This window comes from Armigeres subalbatus, chromosome 2 (assembly GCF_024139115.2).
Source record: "Armigeres subalbatus isolate Guangzhou_Male chromosome 2, GZ_Asu_2, whole genome shotgun sequence".
Taxonomy (NCBI): Eukaryota; Metazoa; Arthropoda; class Insecta; order Diptera; family Culicidae; genus Armigeres; species Armigeres subalbatus.
This window is the reverse complement of record NC_085140.1, coordinates 447,336,244-447,353,984: the sequence shown is the minus strand read 5'-3', so window position 1 is coordinate 447,353,984 and position 17,741 is coordinate 447,336,244.

Below are 17,741 nucleotides of genomic sequence, written 5' to 3'. Positions count from 1 at the left end.
GGCCAGTATAAAGCTGGTTTCGCGAGAAATTGTGGCCCATGCCACCATAGATTATCATTTAAAATTTGACTGGGGCGAACTCCTCGAGATACTCGGTCAGCTGGGTTTTGTTCAGACGGAACATGTCTCCATTGACATCCTTTAGTGAGGCGTTGTACTTCGGAGATGCGGTTGGATACAAACACCTTCCAATCGGTCGGTGGTGCACGAAGCCAGTATAATACTACCGTAGAATCCGTCCAATACGTAACTAATCCAGTGAAGTCCGATGTCATTCGTAATTTGTGTACCAGTTGGCTACCTAATACTGCCGCACTCAACTCTAGTCGTGGTATGGACAATCCGCACTCGAGACTTCGTAATTAAAAGGTGGCTGATGATTTGCTTGCTTGTATCTGGACCCACTACATACACACAACAACCGTAGCCTTTTTCAGAAGCGTCACAAAAACAATGAAGATGATAGTTGCGATCGACGTTCGACAAAACCCGACGAGGAATGGAAAGTTGCTGTAGCAGTTTTATCTCGCTTCTAAAGTTGAGCCACCAGGCGTTCTCTTCCTTCGAAAGTTCTTCATCCCATGGTATATTTTTCGCCCAAAGTCGCTGAACGAAAGTTTTGGCGCTGATAACCACCGACCCGAGGAGACCAAGTGGGTCAAACAATTGCGCGGTTTCAGATACTACAATGCGTTTTGTTACCTTGGAGATCTCTGGAATTGGCGGAATCCTGAACTCAAAGTAGTCGGCTGTTGGATTCCACAGAAGTCCCAGGGCGGTAACCGTCGAACGACAAATTTCCATTTTCGGAGCATTTTCCCACAGATCGGTTGGAATGTATTTCAAAACATCTGGATTATTGCTACTCCACTTGCGTAACGAAAATCCCCCTGCACCAAGCAGTTCTCGAAGTTGACGACAAGTTTCAGCAGCTTCATCGCGGTCATCACTTCCCGCTAACACGTCGTCTACGTAGATTCGTTTCTTCACAACCACCGAAGCTAGGGGGTATTTGTGACCCTCGTCCTCAGTAAGCTTCACGAGCACTCTTGCTGCTTGATATGGTGAGCAAGCTAATCCATAAGTCACAGTTTTTAACTGATACAGGGGATGGACAAAATAATTAGGATAGGCAAATTTTAGGTAAAATTAGATGTGTTGTAACTACCTTAGTTATCATCCGATTTTGACAATTCAGGCATGCCCGAACTAGAAAATTAATGCAGTTTGACGGTATGTCCATGGAACCGACTATGGCCCCGGATTCCGGAGATATTCCGGGTTTTTCGGAGGTAGGTTCAAAACCGTAAATTTGGGGTGGATATTAGGAGAAGTTGTAGTTAAAAATTGAATAATATTAGTAACCACAAATGAAGCAGGGCTCTTGCTGATTGGAACCATATATTGAGATTTGGAATCGGACCAGAATCAAGTGAAATATGGCCATTTCTTCAAAATCGGTTTCGATCGATACTTATCAAAGGGGTCAGGCCACAACTTCATTTGAATCTCGCTTTTTGATAGATCGTCCACTATGATTTTATTCTAGATGGCCTCTAATGTGTCCAGAATGAAAAACCAATTGAATAAACGAATCCTGGAGTCGCTGGGATGTCCCCGGGGAACCTGTGAATGGGGACATTTAAGTTTTAGCACCAAAATCAGTCATTCGACGGCTCTTTTTTCATGGTTTTCGGTCAGGAAGCGGAGTATGAATAGAAAATTGTCCATTGGCGGCTCTGACCGCTTCCAGGACCTACAGATTGGCCCCGGGGAACCTGTGGAACATTTAGTTTTACCATCAAAACCAGTCATTCGACGGCTCTTTTTTTATGGTTTTCGATCAGGAAGCGAAGTATGAATATAAAATGGTCCATTGATGGCTCTGACCGCTTCCAGCATCTACGGATTGGCCCCGGGGAACCTGTGGAAGGGGACATTTTAGTTTTACCACCAAAACCAGTCATTCGACGGCTCTTTTTTTATGGTTTTCGATCAGGAAGCGAAGTATGAATATAAAATGGTCCATTGATGGCTCTGACCGCTTCCAGGATCTACGGATTGGCCCCGGGGAACCTGTGGAAGGGGACATTTTAGTTTTAGCACCAAAACAAATCATTCGAAGGCTCTTTTCTCATGGTTTTCGATCAGGAAGCGAAGCATGAATATAAAATAATCCATTGACGGCCCTGACCGCTTTTAAGACCTACGGATTGGCCCCGGGGAACCTGTGGAAGGGAACGTTTTAGCTTTACCACCAAAACCAGTCATTCGACGGCTCTTTTTTCATGTTTTTCGGTCAGGAAGCGAAGTATGAATAGAAAATGGTCCATTGATGGCTCTGACCGCTTCCAGGACCTACGGATTGGCCCCGGGGAACCTGTGGAAGGGGACATTTTAGTTTTACCACCAAAACCAGTCATTCGGCGGCTCTTTTTTCATGGTTTTCGATCAGGAAGCGAAGTATGAATATAAAATGGTCCATTGATGGCTCTGACCGCTTCCAGGATCTACGGATTGGCCCCGGGGAACCTGTGGAAGGGGACATTTTAGTTTTAACACCAAAACCAGTCATTCGACGGCTCTTTTTTCATGGTTTTCGATCAGGAAGCGAAGTATGAATATAAAATGGTCCAATGACGGCTCTGATTGCTTCCAGGGCCTACTGGTTGCCTCCGAGGAACCTGTGGAAGAGGACATTTAATTTTTAGCACCAAAACCAGTCATTCGACGGCTCTTTTTTTCATGGTTTTCGATCAGGAAGCAAAGTATGAATATAAAATGGTCAATTTACGGTTCTGACCGCTTCCAGGACCTACGGATCGGCCCCGGGGAACCTGTGGAAGGGGACATTTTAGTTTAAGCACCAAAACCAGTCATTCGACGGCTCTTTTTTCATGGTTTTCGATCAGGAAGCGAAGTATGAATATAAAATGGTTCATTGATGGCTCTGACCGCTTCCAGGATCTACGGATTGGCCCCGGGGAACCTGGGGAAGGGGACATTTTGGTTTTAGCACCAAAACAAATCATTCGAAGGCTCTTTTCTCATGGTTTTCGATCAGGAAGCGAAGCATGAATATAAAATAATCCATTGACGACCCTGACCGCTTTTAAGATCTACGGATTGGCCCCGGGGAACCTATGGAAGGGAACATTTTAGTTTTACCACCAAAACCAGTCATTCTACGGCTCTTTTTTCATGGTTTTCGATCAGGAAGCGAAGTATGAATATGGAATGGTCCATTTAATTTCTAGCACCAAAACCGGTCATTCGACGGCTCTTTTCTGATCGAAAACCATGAAAAAAGAGCCGTCGAATGACTGATTTTGGTGGTAAAACTAAAATGTCCCCTTCAACAGGTTCCCCGGGGCCAATCCGTAGATCCTGAAAGCGGTTAGAGCCGACAATGGACCATTTTATATTCATACTTCGCTTCCTGATCGAAAACCATGAAAAAAGAGCCGACGAACGACTGGTTTTGGTGGTAAACCTAAAATGTCCCCTTCCACAGGTTCCCTGGGGCCAATCCGTAGGTCCTGGAAGCTGTCAGAACCGTAAATTGACCATTTTATATTCATACTTCGCTTCCTGATCGAAAACCATGAAAAAAGAGCCGTCGAACGACTGGTTTTGGTGGTAAAACTGAAATGTCTCCTTCAACTCCCCGGGGTCCAATCCGTAGATCCTGGAAGCGGTCAGAGCCGTCAATGGACCATTTTATATTCATACTTCGCTTCCTGATCGAAAACCATGAAAAAAGAGCCGTCGAACGACTGGTGGTAAAACTAAAATGTCCCCTTCCACAGGTTCCCCGGGGCCAATCCGTAGGTCCTGGAAGCGGTCAGAACCGTAAATTGATCATTTTATATTCATGCTTCGCTTCCTGATCAAAAACCATGAAAAAAGAGCCGTCGAACGACTGGTTTTGGTGGTAAAACTAAAATGTCCAGTTCACAGGTTCCCCGGGGACATCCCAGCGACTCCCGGATCCGTTTATTCAATTGGTTTTTCATTCTGGACACATTAGAGGCCTTCTAGAATAAAATCATAGTGGACGATCTATCAAAAAGCGAGATTCAAATGAAGTTGTGGCCTGACCCCTTTGATAAGTATCGATCGGAACAGATTTTAAAGAAATGGCCATATCTCACTTGATTCTGGTCCGATTCCAAATCTCAATATATGGTTCCAATCAGCAAGAGCCCTACTTCATTTGTGGTTACTAATATTATTCAATTTTTAACCACAACTTCTCCTAATATCCACCTCAAATTTACGGTTTTGAACCTACCTCCGAAAAACCCGGAATATCTCCGGAATCCGGAATCCATAGTCGGTTCCATGGACGTACCGTCAAACTGCATTAATTTTCTAGTTCGGGCATGCCTGAATTGTCAAAATCGGATGATAACTAAGATAGTTTCAACACATCTAATTTTACCCAAAATTTGCCTATCCTAATTATTTTGTCCATCCCCTGTATATTTGCAGCGGCATTGAGGGATCTCTCCGCCAGATGATCTTCAAAAACCGGCGGTCATCGGGATGCACCCACATTTGGCGGAACATTTTTTCTGCGTCCGCAGTGAAAACGTACTGTGGCATTCGAAAATTGATTAGATGAATCAGCAGAGGTGGTTGGACAGTGGGACCAGTATGTAGAATGTCGTTCAGAGAAAGGACGCCAGAACCCTTGCTGCTGGCATCGAAGACAATGCGTGTTTTGGTTGTGCTGCTTTCTGGACGGTGGACAGCATGATGAGGGAGAAAATATTGTGGGCCCGCGACGCGAGAACCTACTTCCATATGCCCTAATTGTTGATAATCGTCCATGAATTTCACATACTCGTCACGCAATCTCTTATCACGAATGAACCTTTTCTCCATAAGAAAAAAGCGCCGTAATGCTTGGTCATAAGAATCATTCAGCAGGCAGTTCAATTCTTCACGGAATGGCAAACGAACAGTATAACGGCCAGTAGAATCACGAGATACGGTCTGAAGAAAGTGATTTTCGACATCTTGTTCTACTTGGGTTAACGCTTTTCCAACATCCAAGTTTTCCACCTCCCACATTCTCTCCAATTGGGCGTTCAAATCCTGTTCAGTGACAACATGGCAGGATACTGTTGCCATTGTGTAATTGGAATACTTGCCACACACCACGTAACCCAACACAGTCTTTTGTAGTACGGGAAGATTTTCAGCTAATACCATTTGATGCGATTCCAGTAGCGAGAAAAACAATTCGGCCCCAATTATCATGTCGACCCCACGACTGACATTAAATTTGGGGTCTGCTAACTGTAAGTGGTGTGGAATGTTTTTGATGGTGAGCAGCGAAAACAAGTCACACAAGCCCGAATTGTCCGCCCCAAGTTCCCATTGTGAGGGTTCCAAACTTTGGTGCACCGTCATCAAGAATAGTTCGCGAGTTTAGTGTGAACAGTAAATGGTGCCGAAACCCGGGAGGAATTCCCAATCGTCGTTGGAGCGTTGAGAAAGAGTTATCGGTCGCCGCGGGTGATAGAGCACATTGTGTATTGTCGTAGCAATTCTGTCGGATACGTGCCCAGATTGCATACTGTCGCTAGTGTTGGTCAAGAAAACGGCCAAATTCTACATCGTACGTGCTCTACTCATCGTCCGGGAGACGAACTCTGGAAGATTGCTGGCTCCAGAACGCGCGGTGTGCAAAAGTTGAGGTTACAATATTCACGTGGGAAGTGTAAGTGACGCTGCCTTTGAAGGTTGGTGTATGCATTCTGGAAGAATGAGTTTGCCGAAAAAGTCGAGTTTGCGGAAAAATGTTCTGCATTTGAAGGGTCTTCACCGTAAAAGGGATAGTATCCTTGGATCGGCAAAGCTAATACAGCGGTTCGACGAAGAATTCGACGAAAGCCAAATAAATCAAGTCGCGATACGAATCGAACGTTTGGATGGGCTGTGGGAGAAATTTGAGGATACCGAGGATGAAATCGAAGCATTGGAAGACCAAGAAACAGGATTCTCGGGAACTCGAGAGGAGTTTCAAACTCTATATTTTGAACTCAAGGCATCACTTGTTAGCAAACTCCCTTGCTCCACAACGGCTAACCCTGCGTCCCCTAGCCCACGATCGGTAATGCCGACTCCACCTACTGCTAGTCAAGTCGCTTCGGTAAGGCTTCCAGAAATAAGAATTCCAGAGTTTGAAGGGAGAACGGATGAATGGATAGAGTTCCGTGACCTTTTCAAATCGTTAGTACACGCTAACCCCCAAATTTCCGCGGTACAAAAGCTTCACTATTTACGTAGTGCACTGAAAGGTGAAGCGTCTCGTTTGGTATCCTCGTTCGCAATTACCTCGGATAATTACCTCCTAGCATGGAAGGTGATTTGTGATCGGTACGAGAATAAGAATTTCCTTGTTAAACAACACATGTCTGCAATTTTGAAAATTCTGCTCATCAAACGGGAATCAGCTTCTGCACTGGCAGAATTAGCCGACGAATTCAACCGGCATGTGGGCATTCTGGACAAGCTTGAACCAGCCGAGGCCCATTGGAATTCGTTCCTAGTAGAGCGCCTCAGCAGTTTGTTGGATGAGAAATCGTTGATGGATTGGGAAGCTCAGTGTGACGACAATCAGGTTCCGCAGTACAAGGATTTGCTAAACTACATTCTCAAACGATCACGAACACTACAGATGTGTAAACCTTCGCAAGGTCCATACACAGCTATTCCGTCCAAACCTGTAAGAATGAGATCCTCCTCTCACGTTGTTTCGGAAAACGTCGTTAAATGCCCCAACTGTAAACAGGCTCATGCTATATCTCAGTGCGAATCGTTTTGAAGCTGACGCCTAAACATCGTTTGGATTTCGTCAAAAGGAATCAACTCTGTATCAACTGCCTGCGTAGAGGACATCTAGCAAAAGACTGTCGCAGCTGCCTTTGCAAAACTTGTTCGAAGCGACACCATACTCTACTCCACCTTCCACCTATTACATCCCCTCAAGCTTGGTGGACGAAGAGTCAACAACCACAACAACTTGCACAGCTATTGGTGCAACTAGAAGTACTCTTCATCAAGCGAAATTCTCGTTATCGGTAGCACCACCGGTGGTGTCTTCGTGTGCTTCACCACAGGCAAACTCGTCGTCGTCGTCGTCGGTCATTGCGTCGTCTCCGCAATCGTTCGCCCTGAGTAGCCCCCCTTTCTCGTCGTCGAATATATCGTACCGTCGTTCCGAATCAAACGAACCACTTCCTTGCTCTAACGACTGCACGACGGCATCCATTCCAACAAACAATACAAAGGAAGCGATGGTGTTCTTGTCCACAGCTGTGGTACGAGTACAGGATGCTGATGGGATTGATCACTATGCGAGAGCTTTGCTCGACAGTGGATCCCAATCAAACTTCATGTCAGAGTCTTTGTGTCAGAAGTTGGGTTTGAAGCGCAATCGTATTAACCTGCCAGTAAGTGGTATTGGTCAAGCGATGGTCAGTGTACGTTATTGTGTACAGCTCACACTCTCTTCTCGTTTTGGAAAACTTGTATAAACCGGTCGAATTGTCCGCCCCAAGTTCCCATTGTGAGGGTTCCAAACTTTGGTGCACCGTCATCAAGAATAGTTCGCGAGTTTAGTGTGAACAATTACTCTGGAAAACGAAGTAGTATCACGAAATCGTCAGACGCACTAAAGACAACGAGCTCAATCTGGAAGACACCATTAGATTTACTTCACAACACTCCATTTTTTGAAACCACTGTTCTCAATCTACCTTCGACTACCTTGAAGGTGCACACGTTCCACTTTTGAAAACCTCTAACTTTTTAGCGGCCAACTCAAAAACCGCGATAATTCTACTCCTCTAGTGCGAGCGAAAATGAACGAGCTTAAGTGTTTTTTCCTGCAGGAAACCTTGAAGAACAATAATTGTTTTTATTGCTTATTAGGGGTTTCACACACGGTTGGACATGTTGTACAACCTTGACTCCGCCCCCAGGAAATCAGGTTCTGTCGGAATAAAGTCGACAGTATAACTTGTCCACAGAGACGACTTTACTCCGAATGAACCAAATTTCCTGGGGGCGGAGTCAAAGTTGTACAACATGTCAGAGCGTGCATGGGGCCCTATAGCAGCATAGCAGTTTCACGCCTTCCTAGATTTAAGCAAAAGGTTGAAAGAGATCTACACTTTTCGAAGCCATTGCTGGCTGGGCTTAAGGCAATTAATTTATAAACTATTTATCTTATCTTGTTCACATCCTTGACAGCAAGCTTTTTGGTCATTGAAATGGAAAGTAGACTTTGAAAAAAAAATGGCTTCCTAACCGCTTAAAAGAAGGCTTCCAAGTCTCTTAAAAGGAGACTTTCGAGTCTTTTGAAAGGAGGCTTACGGCTTCCATGTCTCCTGTAACGGAGCTACTCAGTTTTTCAAAGAAAAGTCCTTAAAGCCTTTCGAATCCTTCCGAAACTTCAAATTGTAGATTTTAGATCAGAAGTATATTCTTATCATACCATTCATTTTTTTGTCCTCATCATCTATCTGACATTAAACATTTTCCAAATTTGTTCTTTCGTCGTTTTGTATGTTTTTGATCTTTTGTCCTACAGCCCTTGATACACTATTTTTTTTTTTTAACCATTTCATTTATTTGGTAGGCTCAGTCGTGTGTGACACTTTGCGGAGCCGCAATTCTTAAGTATGATATCTTTATAATTTGTATCATCTTATCATTAACCGTTAGTAGGGAAGGGACATAGACCATAATACTCGTGGTGACTCAAGGTTATATTTTACTTAATTCAGGATGGACGGGGTAAGGATTTGGATTTAGGTTATTCCAGCTGCTCATCCGGGCGTTTGCGTTGAAGACGGTTTTGCATGGCGTCGTGCTCGATTTTAATTCAGCAGGGAACATCTTCCGGATGGCCAGGGCTTCGTGATACACGGGACAGAAGAACAGAATCGAACAAGAGAAAAAAAACTGAGAAAGAGATAAACACGGGCATTAGACTTTGATATCAGCCGAGCAAAGAAAGGCATAGATGGACTGCAAATACACCACATCGCGATCTCCCAAAACACCTCTTATTTCCCTGAAGGGTTGTTTACCTCGGGCCACAAGGGTATCCAATAGTTGCTCTCTGGAGGCGTCATTCTCCGAGCAGAACCAAACTACGTGATCGATGTCATCGTAACCGGCTCCGCACCTACATAAGTTGCTATCGACAAGGTTTATTCTGTAGAGATGTGCGTTTAGTGAATAGTGATTGGACATAAGCCTTGACATCACGCGAATGAAGCCTCGACTCAAGTCCTCACCTCTGAACCACGCTCGCGCAGAAACTTTAGGAACTATAGAAAATAGCCACCGTCCAAGTTCGTTGTGTGACCAATTCATTTGCCAATTTTGAAGAGTACTCTGACGGACTAATGGGAAAAACTCGTTATTCGAGATTTGTCTATCATAAACTTCACCTTCCTGTGCGCCCACCTTTGCTAGCGAGTCCGCCTTCTCATTGCCATAGATTAAGCAATGGGACGGGACCCATACAAAGGTAATCTTGAATGATCTTTCGACCAAATTACGCATCTGCTCTCTTATTTTTGAAAGAAAGTAAGATGCGTGCTTAACTGGTTTCATCGACCGGAGTGCCTCGATAGAACTAAGACTATCCGAGAAGATGAAATAATGGTCTACGGGCTGATCGGAAATAATCCCCAAAGCGAAGTTAATTGCTGCCAGCTCAGCAACATAAACCGAACACGGTTCCTGAAGTTTTCGGAAGGTGGTTGAATTTACATTGAAGACACCGAAGCCAGTGGATCCGTTGATGCGAGAACCATCAGTGAAATATCTGTTGTTGCAATTGACATGTTCATATTTTTCAGAAAAAATGGAGGGAATAGATATTTGTCGAAGATGATCTGGTATTCCTTGAATAGCGTGTTTCATGGACAGATCGTATTCAATGGAGGAACTGTCGTTGATGAAGTTAGCTCGAGGTGGATTATAACATGGAAGACAAAGATCTGACGATATGTAGTTGAGGTAGACCCTCAGGAATCTTGACTGACGAACCAGGTCAAGCATATTATCGAAGTTTTCTAAGACAAGTGTGTTACTTGTCCCACATTTGATCAGTATTCTAAGTGAGAGTTCCCAGTAACGGTGCTTTAAAGGAGTGACTCCAGCAAGCACCTCCAGGCTCATGTTATGCGTTGAATGCATACAGCCGAGAGCAATACGCAAACAACGATATTGAATACGTTCCAATTTAATTAGGTGGCAATCAGCTGCTGAGAGGAAGCAGAAAGAGCCGTACTCTAAAACAGAGAGAATAGTCGTTCTATAGACCTGTCATAAGACGAGTTTAAACAATCCCATTGAATTCCACCACTTAATTGGTGGAATTCAATGGGATTGTTTAAACTCGTCTTATGACAGGTGAAAGCATTCCACTAAAAAGCTCAAAATAATTTTCTTATCGTTCTATAGAGTTTGATGAGGTCTTCCGGGTGAGCACCCCACCACGTTCCGGATATAGAACGTAGAAAATGTATTCTTTTCCGGCATTTATCTATCAAATAATCAATATGGGTTTTCCAGGTACATTTGGAATCAAACCAGACCCCAAGGTATTTAGAAGATAAAGATTGGTTGATGTCATCATTCAACAGCTTTAGTTTCAGTTGAGCTGGGTTCCGCTTTCTAGTAAACACAACCAATTGAGTTTTTTGCGGTGAAAACTCGATCCCTAAATGTCTGGCCCAAACAGTCAGATTATCTAGGGTACTTTGCAATGGTCCTTGCAAGACAGCTGCACATGGACCTCTTAGAGAGATCACGGCATCATCTGCAAGTTGTCTGAGCGTGCATTGTTCTTCCAAACAATTGTCAATATCTTTAACATAGAAATTATAAAGCAAGGGACTTAAACATGATCCTTGGGGAAGGCCCATGTAGCTATTTCTGGAAGTTGTCAGGGTGCCGAGAGTAAAATTCATATGTTTAACTGACAACAAATTGTACAAAAATTATTTAAAATGACTGGTATTCCACTACTGTGCAGGTTTTCCGACAGTACTTCTATGGAAACTGAATCAAAAGCGCCCTTAATATCCAAGAAAACTGAAGCCAGTTGCTCCTTGTGCGCATAGGCCAGCTGTATATCTGAAGAGAGCAACGCTAGACAATCATTTGTTCCTTTACCTTTTCGAAAACCGAACTGAGTATTTGACAGTAATGCATTTTGCTCGACCCAATGGTCGATTCTTGAAAGGATCATTTTCTCCAATAATTTTCTCATGCATGATAGCATGGCAATCGGTCGGTATGAATTGTGATTAGACGCTGGTTTCCCAGGCTTTTGAATAGCTATTACTTTGACCTGTCGCCATTCTGGGGTACGATGTTGTACTCCATGAAACAGTTGTACAGGTCAAGTAATCGTCTTTAGCGATATCAGGGAGGTTTTTCAGAAGGTTGAATTTAATGTTATCGCATCCCGGGGAAGAATTATTCGATGACAGAAGAGACATAGATAGTTCCAGCATTGAAAATGGCCCACCCAAAGAACCGGGATCAGCTACTGATTCTCGAAATAGCGGTTCTGCTGGTACGGAATCTGGACAGACCTTTTTGCGAAGTTGAATATCCATCGATTGGAGTATTCTTCACTCTCGTTGGTGGAAATGCGGTTCCGCATGTTGCGGGCCGTTTTCCAAAGTGTTGTCATTGAGGTTTCTCGTGATAGTCCCTCGACAAAACGTCGCCAGTAGCTACGTTTTTAGCCTTGAGAAGATTTTTGAGCTTTCTTTCAAGCCTCAAATACTCTTCGAAAAGCTCAGACCTTCCGTGTTTACGGAAAGCCTTGAAGGCATCAGATTTCTCGGAATACAACTTAGTACATTCATCATCCCATCCAGGGGTGGCTGGTCTTCTTATGACAGATGTACTTGGAACGCGTCGTTTCTGAGCTTCTAGTGCGCTTTTATGAATCAATTCGGTAAGGAATCGATACTCATCCAGTGGAGGAAGAATATCAGTTGATTCAATACCAATTTTTACCGCCGATGCAAATTTTTGCCAGTCAATGTTTTTCGTGAGGTCGAAAGGAACATTTACTGGCACTGATCGTTGATAGCCACTTTTGATTGTGGTGACTATCGGCATGTGGTCACTACCATGGGGATCTTGGATTACCTTCCACGTGCAATCTAATGATAGTGAATTAGAGCATAAAGACAGATCTATTCGACTTTCCTGACCTTGAGGTCCTATTCGAGTTACTTCGCCTGTGTTCAAAATATTCAAGTTGAAATCGTCGCACAAATCATAGAAAATAGGCGCTCTATTATCGTCTCTAGTTTCGCCCCATGCAATACCATGTGCATTCATACCCCCAGTATTAAAACTGGGGATGATAAAGAGAGACTGCGCTCCAAAGATGCCGACGATTAAGTGAGGCATTTGGGGAATATACACTGAAGCTATGCAAAGGTCTTTATTCTTTACATTTACTTGGCAAGCGACGATTTCTAAACCATTAACAGTCGGAATGGAATTCTGTAGAAAGTGTGACATTTTTTGATTCCCAAAAGAACGCCACCATAATGATCATTCCGATCTTGGCGAATAATGTTAAAATCGTGGAAGTTGATTTCATCTTCAGAAGAAAGCCATGTTTCACAGAGTGCAAATATATCGCAATCGGAGTTGCGAATTAAAAACTTAAACACGTCCAATTTATGTTTCAGACTATGACAGTTCCACTGCAGAACAGTGATTGTATCTTGTATGGTCGTATTATCCATCGAAAGATACAAGTCCTGCAAGAAGGGGCCATGAAACAGTCAATTGCTTCAGATAACTTTCAACTGTTGGAATAAAGAGGTCAATGATTGGCCTCAATGAATTCGGAATATTGAATAAGTTCAAAATACGATCCACAAGGTCCTTAAAGGATATCAATCCTCGCTGATGTTTCTTTGTAACATCAGTTTTAGGCAATGGCGGGAATGTCTTACTGCAACATGGGTCAAAAGGAGCAGTATAGACAGGCTGCTTCGGAATTTTAAATAATCCCCATTACCATCAGATTTCGGCAAGCTTCTAGGGATGATTTTGTTTTCTTACGGCGCAATCCAGGGAAGACAGTTTCTTCCTCTTTTCGGGTACGTGTACCTCCGCAGAATCAACCATATCGGCTACGTCAGAGTCCGATTCGTCAATGGAAATGACATCATAAAAATCACTAACTTGAACGGCGGCTGAAACAGCAGCCGTTGCGTTGACAGTTGCGGATGTGTCTTGCGACTTTACCATTTCCGCATACGACTGCTTGGAGCGCTGTACCAACGAGCGCTTCACTTTTTGGGTGCGCTTTCTGTACACCGGGCATTCTTGCAAACCATGGGGAGGATCCAAAGCACAATAAGCACATTTTGTTGCTTGTTGTTGGCAGGCCTCCTCCTATGCTTCTCAAAACATTTGCCACAACGGGGCTTGTTGTCGCAAAAACTCGGCAGTGTGCCCCAACTGTTTGCAGTTGGTACAATTAAACACCCTTGGCACAAAAGCCGCACCGGAAATAACATATTTTCAATATCTACATATTTTGGGAGAATCGAACCGGCGAACGTCACCCGAAGCGAACCAGACTTAGAAAATACTTTTTACCATCTACCATGGTAGCTGAATGCAACTCCTTGCAATCCAGAATATCCACAGTAGATAGCAGGGCATTCTTTAAACGACCTTTTCCTGCAAGTACATCCTTGCAAGTCAGGCTCGCTGCGTTTATGACACCTTCAATTTCGACCTCTCGCGAGGGCACATAAACTAAATATTCTACATTATACAGTTGGTCTTTTGCGATTGCATTTGCATCCTGATATGTAGGTGCGGTTACACGTAGTTTGTTCCGATTAATCTGATGAAAATCAGTTTTCGGAAAACGACGCGTCAAATCACGCTTGATGCCTAGAAAATCAAGGCTTTTCGCTTTCTGCCGGAAATAAACAACCCAGGGACCAGGTGATGTGGCCTGGTAAAATCGCGTGCGAACAACATTGTCTGTTGAAGGCGAATCGCCTCCACTCGCTTCGTCCATGTATGCGAAGAAAAAAAAACTTAAATAAATTTATTTAAGAAAAAAAAAAACAATTTTTTGAACCAGGCTAATGCCCACTCTTTCTGCACTGGCCGATTATTTCTGTTCGAGAAAAAGTGAAGCCAACTCCACGCTGTGTGAACAGAAGCGTGGTATGATGTGCGAACAATGAAAAGCGTTTAGGTACTTAGCCTTTTCGTCGCTGCTTCGCTGCTACCTACGACCGTCCTCGTATGATGATGGAAGCCAATCCAAAAATATTCACGGCGCTGCACTGATCACCGGTTGGTGATTTACCAAATGCAGCCCGCTTCCCTCTAGCCGGCAGGATTTCACCTTGCGAAACTCGACAAAAAAGACACACCGCGCCGAATAACAAAAGCGCCCTTTTCGAGTAATTCGCGTGAAGAGATACAAACTGTAAACTATATGCGTCTGACTCAGTCCAATGCCGCACTGGGAATGATTGATACACTATGCTGGTAGGCAAGATTAATTAGGTTTTGATGATCGTCATGACAATACAATACAAGGTTATCGAACAAAAAAAATAACTTTTTTCAAAACTTTATCAATAAGTTTTTGTTGGAATTCACGGTGTGCCTGTGACGGTTATTAACGAAAAAAAAAAGTCCATCCATTCTGAACTCGCCTTTCGAAAGATATAATATCCAGGCGTTTGCTATGAAAATTTCAAAATATTTCATCTAGGGAATCGAAAGTTATAGCAGTAACAAATTTAATGATTTTTGCGTTCGATATTTCACTAATATGCAACCATATATACCGTGAATTTCCTCCTGATTACATCCAAATAAATTATCATCAAATATGCAATTTGCAACCTCAACCAACTATAACCTAAAACCTATTCTTTGAATAATAGAAAAAAATAAAAATAACAAAGGGTGTTAGACATAATATTGTTCTAATGTCAATGACAAAATAGACAATACACCCACAATACAGTATTCAAATTACAGAATTATTGCACTTCAATCTTCTAATCATACTAAAGTGTGAATATTGTCTATGACAGACAAGTAACTACACTCTGTATGATGATTCTGCTTTTATTAAATATGATAATAGTTGGTAACATAGAATACCGTGCTGAAACAATTTTGTCTAGTTAGTAGTTAGTAAGACTAGTAACCAACATTTAAACAACAATGTGCATCATTTGTTGTCAGTTATACAACCATCATCCAGTTCGATTCAAGCAGTGGTACGAAAACGAGTTCCATTTGGAAAAAAATGGGAAAGGTTAGATCACACGAGGAAACCCGCCTTTTCCGAGAACGGTAGACGGAAAGAGCATATATGCCCCACTTCGGAACGCCTCAACAATTTAACTGACTTGTTGAACTAAGATGCATTTACTTCATAAATTAATGTATTTACTACATAAATTAACTGACACAGGGAATACTAGTATCCGATTTAGAACTAGAAGAGATAAACCATCGCGTTTCCATAAAACCAGGTAAGAAAATGAAAGATTTTAGAAGACTGAAACTATTTAAGAAATATTTCACTGTCATGAGACGAGTTTAGTACAGTTCCATTGAATTCCACCAAATCGTATTACTTTTACATATACGTTTTTCGACCTCAACTGTAAGGTCGTCTTCAGTGTCTCGTACTTGACTCGACTCAAGTCTGTTGACTTGTAAGGTCGTCTTCAGTGTCTCGACGTGAGTAGAGTCAAGTATGAGACGATCTTACACACTTAATTTGTTTAACCGGGATCTCAGCAAAATGGTTAACTTTTACCAAAATTCGCACAGCTGTGCCCCAGCAAACATGTTTTTTGCCGAGATTTCTGTCAAAAGTGCTGAAAATCAGCAAATGATTTGCCAAATATCAGCTAACAAACATCATTTTTGCCGGAATATCAGCTTTTTTATTTTGTTGGCGTACGGCTGTGCGGATTTTTGCCGAGCTGCAGAAATAAAAACTAAGTGAGCACAGTTAAGGTCGAAATACGTATATGTAATAGTAATACGATTTGGTGGAATTGAATGGAACTGTACTAAACTCGTCTCATGACAGTGAAATATTTCTTAAATAGTTTCAGTCTTCTAAAATCTCTCATATTCTTACCTGGCTTTATAAAAACGCGATGGTTTTTTCTTCTAGTTCTAAGTCGGATACTAGTATTCCCGTGTCAGTTAATTTATGTAGTAAATGCATTAATTTATAGTAAATGCATCAGTCAGCTCAACAAGTCAGCTAAATATTGAGACGTTCGAAGTAAAACATTTTATTACCCATGAAGGCAAAATTTGTTTCAAATGATTGAGGAACAAATTGTTCAGATGAAATTATTGCGTAAACACCGTGAAATCATGGCTAAACCCGCCATTGGGCATTTTTGTCCGAGGTAACCCCTGCGGCCAGTGAAGGTACCCCAGGTTGAGAACCGCTGGTCTACTGTTATGAAAATGAGAATAATCGTGGTTATACGCTCGCATTCACTAGGGAGACATTGCAAACAAAAATTGTGTTATTGTGGATCGACACTATTGAACGATTACAACTCTGCGTAATGGGACGCCCGTATTTGAGATTTTTTTTCCTCTGTGCATATGCACAGCACATGTTTCGGAAAGGACAAATAGATATAAAATTTGCGAGAAACAATCCGAAAAAGGAAGAAAATAATAATGTTATTGGGGATTGGATTGATAACAATTTCACGTGGTTGGACGCCAGCATTCAAAAGTTTCTTCCTCTGCGTTAGTGGGACGCTTGCATGAAGAATAGTGTTATTGTGGATCGGAATGAACACAATTCTGCACGACGGGACACCTGCATCCAAGAATATCGTCCTCTACATTGGTGGGACGCCCGCAAGAAGAATAGTGGTTTTAAAAGTTTGGTGGAACGAAATTATCACAATTCTGCGTGATGGGACGCCCGCATTTATGATTTCCTTCTACTGCGCCCACGTGGTTAAACTTCCGTATTCAAAAGTTTACTCCCCTACGTTGGTTGGATGCCCACAGTTATCACCATTAGTAATTCAAGTCACATGGTTAGGGTTATTGGGAATGTTACTCTCATTACGAGAATAATGACGAGTCAAGGCGCCCATTGTACGGGAGTATCTTTGTAGTGTAGTGGCCAGAGTAATATTTCTAAAAAGACAGGAACACCGCCTTCGACCAGAGGTCGTACAGACTGAACACTTAACACCTAGCATGAGACAACGAACAGGACACATAACACCCAGTGGACCAGTGGAGAATTTTTCGATCACGAAAAGTTTTCTCCTTACCAGGGCGGGAATCGAATCCACACTCCATAGCTCTTGCGCTTAGGCGAATGACGTCGCTAACCGCACGGCCACGAAGCCCATATATAGTAATCTTTCATATATAGGTTCGGCATTTTGCGTTGTTACGGAGTAATTCGTAGATTAGGCATTTGTGAGTGATACTCCCTGTCTAGAATGTTATCAAAAATCTCGATTCTTGATTTTGGAATTGTTATGATGGTAAAATCTTACTCCGTAACACACCACGTAAAGCTATTTACCAGGCGTTACGGGACGAGGTTCAGCATTTATAGTGTTGTGTCCAAAGTGTCCCTCGATTACGAAATGAAATGCATGAAATACAAT